The sequence below is a fragment of the Peromyscus californicus genome, unplaced genomic scaffold, assembly GCF_007827085.1.
Source record: "Peromyscus californicus insignis strain IS unplaced genomic scaffold, ASM782708v3 Scaffold_4__1_contigs__length_199733344, whole genome shotgun sequence".
Lineage (NCBI taxonomy): Eukaryota > Metazoa > Chordata > Mammalia > Rodentia > Cricetidae > Peromyscus > Peromyscus californicus.
The window spans coordinates 90,601,086-90,605,608 of record NW_026294562.1 but is presented as its reverse complement, the minus strand read 5'-3'; positions in this window follow the sequence as shown (position 1 = coordinate 90,605,608).

Below are 4,523 nucleotides of genomic sequence, written 5' to 3'. Positions count from 1 at the left end.
CTCCAAATAGAGAGGGCAACAACAGACCCAAGAAATGACTCCACCCATGTCTAGCTTGTTGAACCAATGGATTTAATTAGGGCTATTTATAGGACCATGGGTGAGGGATAATTTACAGGTCAATTTACAGGCAGCTACACCACCAAAGAAGAGTAGCCTTCTCCATCCCTCCCACCAATTATTAATTCCTAAAATATCCTCAGAAAGGGCGGGTGTGTCTAATAAGCCACCCAAAAGAATCTTGAAAGAACTGATCTTGTGCAAGCAATCACAGGCACTCTGGTTTCAGGGTACCAATCCTGATGTCATGGCTGGAGAACAGCCTGTGTACCACAGCACCCTCCAGTCTCTGAACCTTGGGGTTATTGTTCTTTCCAGGTAACATTGGTTTTTAATGGGTATGACTTTGCTGCAAAGACATGTCTTTCTCCTTCAGGCCACCCCCACCAAAGACAGTGGGTAGAGTTTTGCATGACCTTATGAATGTGATTAAACACACACACACACACACACACACACACACACACACACACACACACACACACACGCACACACACTTCAGACAAGCTTGGAGGCAGGAATGGGGCAATACTTCCACCTGTACCATTTGTGGCTGTAGAATGCATTTTCCTGACCTCATCTGAGGCCTTTAAGTCACGTTTGCCAATATTAGATCCCAAATTAGTCACTGCTCTGATTGACACAGGTGACAGAGATAAAGGGCTGCCTGTCTTCTGACAGGAGAGGAGAGTGTGTAGGTTTAACTTTGGATCTGTTTCCTGGGAGCAGTCTCTCTAGTTAGTGAATGGTTTTGCTGACTTCCTTCCAACGGCCCAAGACAATTGTTGGCATATTGGGATGGGCATGGACATGGTAGGCTGGCTCTCAGGACCAGAAAAGGGAGACATCCTCAGATAGGTCAGCACCAGATTGGGGGCTGTGAGCAGGAGTGGCTGGGTTCCAGCTTCTAGATAGGAGCAGGCAAGAAGTCAAAAAAGGATGAAGGAAGGGTAATTTCTCCTGGCCCTTTCTTAGCTGCCTGCTTCTGGGTTGCAAGATTCCCTCTCCTTGAGATCTGAGACAGGAATGTGTCTGGCTCTGGAAGCTGGTCTGAGCCAGAGTCTGTTGGTCCATCTATCTGTCCATGATAGTTTCTTATCTCACTTGGAGAACTTGGGTTTGAGTTTCCCTGGAAGCATGTCTGAGACAGCTAGCATTGTGCATGCCAGAGGATGAAGGGGAACACATAAGGACTGTGGGAGTACCCCTGCCCTGGGGAGCTCTGAGATCAGTGTGGAGATCTCTTATCTAAGGAACAAGGGCACTGGGCATTTTGGCCACCAGCTCCTATCAGTTGGTGGCAAGCTGAGGCTGGAGGGAAGGGAGGGTGCTGGTTCTCTGCACCTGGCCTGCTCCAGGTGTGCTGTTGCAGCTGGAGGAAGCCTCGGGCACATGGGCCAGGTGCTGCCCTTGGAAGCAGGCTGGCAAGCACAGAGATGGAATGGGCCGAGCGGCTGCAGGGGAGATGCTCAGAGCCTTTGCGGCGTGACTATGCGTGCAAGTGGCCTGCAGCCAGGAGAAACAAAACCACCAGTACAATCACCTGGAGCCTTTAGTCAGGGCTCAGCCAGGCACTAGAAGAGGATGGGAAGGAGAGAGAGGAGACAGAGGGGAGGGGAGAGGGAGAGGGGGGAGAGGGGAAGAGGGGAAGAGGGGGGTAAATGGGAGAGGGGGAAAGGGGAAGGGGAGGGGGAGAGAGGAGAGAGGGAGAGGGAGAGAGGGAGAGAGGAAGAGGGGAGAGACCGGTGCACACAGCCCACAGGAACATGAGAAGGAAACACGGGATGAACACTGCTCTGGTCAGACAAGAAGTAGGTCCTGTGAGTGCAGCAGCTGATTGACACTGGAAAGGTGACCCAAAAGGCAGCCCAGAGACAGACTCCTGAGCCCTGGGGAAGGGAGTCTAGGGTGGCCCTGGAACATTGAACTTTTCTTGCTCTCCCCTCCTTCCCTCACTTCCTCTCCTCCTTTCCTCCTCTGCCCTTTCTTTGGCTAAATCTAAGAAGGTACACTGAGATTGAATACGGAGAGCTTCAATGTCTCTATGATAGGCTACCCAGCAATAGACCTCGATAAAGCAACAGAATAATAATTAAAAAAAAAAAAAAAAACACAGAGGCCTGAGACTAAGAAGCTTGAGCAGCAAGATTTAGGCTCAGAACATCTCCCAGTGGGACACAAGGTAACCACAGTTACCAGGGGCTCTGGTTGGGGTGGGCTACAGGTGTCCCCAGTCAGTGCACAAGCAACATGCCAACCTAGGATCAGAGTCTGGGGGAGTCGGCACTGCCCATCTCCTAGATTTCCCTGTTTGAGGGACCCAGGGCATCAGAGCTGGCAGCATAAAATGCTGTTAAAGGGAACTCTCGGCTGACCCAGAAGTTTGACCAACAGCCTTAAAGTTGAAGTCACAGACGTCAAAAACCCTCATACATACATAGGTGTACATTATACATATGTTATACAATATAGATTAAATTATGTTTCATGCATATATATGGATAATGTATCACTGATGTTTTTTAAGACAAGGTACCACGCATATCCATATCCTGCTGGAATCTCCAAACAGTAACAAAAATAGATCTAGCAAATGTTAACCTATTCAGGGTTCCAGGTAAGAAATGTGAAGGAAGCCGTTTAGACGAGGCACTGAGGTAAACGACTGTCAGTCTCACAGGAAGTGCCTTGGCATTTCCTTTTCCTGTGACCTCCACACCCAGGGAGGGGCTGACAGACACTGACACTGGAAAAACAAGAGGCAGAAATCTCAGTCACCAGGAGCGGCAGAAACTGAAGCCGCCCAGAACTGTTAGGTAAAAGTCACGCTCGGTCCCTGGAGTTTGGGGGTTCTTTGAACATAGAGATGGGGCCTCCTCCCATCCTCACCCCCTATAAAGTTTAGGGTCAGAGGGCACTGAAGTCTCTCACTGAGTCAAGGTCCTGAAGGTGAGTGGAAAGCAGGCCAGCTTTTGTGTAGAGGGAAGTGCGCATTTTTCCTTTTGGGGCGGGGGGTAGCTCGGCTGGAAGAGTGCTTGCCTTGCGTGCTCACACACCCAAGGTTAATGCTCAGTGCTGCATAAACCCAGCATGGTGACACACATCTGCAATCCTAGCACTCAGGTGGTGGAGGCAGGGGGATCAGAAATTCGAGGTCATTATTGGTTACATAGAGGGTTTGAGGATAGCCTGGGCTACATAGCACCCTGTTTCAGAAAACAAATGAAAAAACCCATCCCCTGAGAAGATAACAGGCATGGATGGAGTTGGGACCTGCCAGTGTAGATCTGACAGGGAGGAGTGATGTGGGAGGCAGTTTCTGAGGGGCTTGCAATGACTAGAAAGTGTACCCCACATCCAAGAACCCATGGACCTGGGGTAGAGTAGGCTTTGGACAGCTGTGGCTCCTGGAAGGGGTAATAGAAAAGTAACAGGTGAGGATGGAGGTACACACTCTTCCCTGCCTAGCCCTGGAGTTATGAACAGTATGAAGGTGGGGGGAGGGAAGGGGAAGAGGAGCCCCTGCATCCTGCCCCCTCTCACCCCGTTGTGAATCTCATGGCTAATACCATGATGCTGCAGCTCTGCTCTGGGCTTTGAGAATTCAAAGTAGTAGGAGGGAGGGCCTTTGAAAAGAGTGTGAGAGTAGACACACCCAGTTTTAAATCAGAGTAAATCCTTTAGGTCCACAAAAGTAGCCAGAGAGTCCTGAGGGGACAGTAGCGTGGCTGAACCATGGATGAGAAAGCCTAAATGGTTTCCTGTTTGAACAACCATTGAACAGAGCCCTCTCGATGGACTGGTTTGCAGAAGCAGACCTCAGTTCTGCATGGTGACTGAGCTTTGTCATTGATACACCAGGGACTGTAGGTGTGTGTGTTTATAAACACTATTCATAGCTTATCCCAAAGTGTGGGTTTATTTCTTAGCGACAGATAATGTGTTGCCTTTAATTTGTGGTCCTTGCTAACAAATCCTCCTAGGTATTATTTAGAAGTGGACCAGCCTGTATCACAGCCCTATTTGGGGTCTCACATGGCAGAACAAGTACAGCATGCCTAAGCAGACTGCTGGTGTGTATGTGTGTGTGTGTGTGTGTGTGTGTGTGTGTGAGAGAGAGAGAGAGAGAGAGAGAGAGAGAGAGAGAGAGAGAGAGAGAGAGAGAGAGATTGAGGTCTTTGGGTCTAGGGGAGAGGAGGCCTGGAGTGGGAGGGGAAAGCCCACACCTTAGCTCTGATGTGGTCATTAGTACACACAAACCACTTTGCCTCTTCAGGAATCCAGGTGAACTTGTCCCTCTACCAAACCCTGCTTCGTCCTGTCTCCCTGGCCCATTTCCTTGCTCTGTTCCTGCTCAGCTCAGATTGGTATCACCAGGGCAATTAGTCATTGTTAGCTATTTCAAAAATAGACAAATGCTGGGGCCAGGGGATGGCTCAGTGTCTGCTGTGTGAGCATGAGGA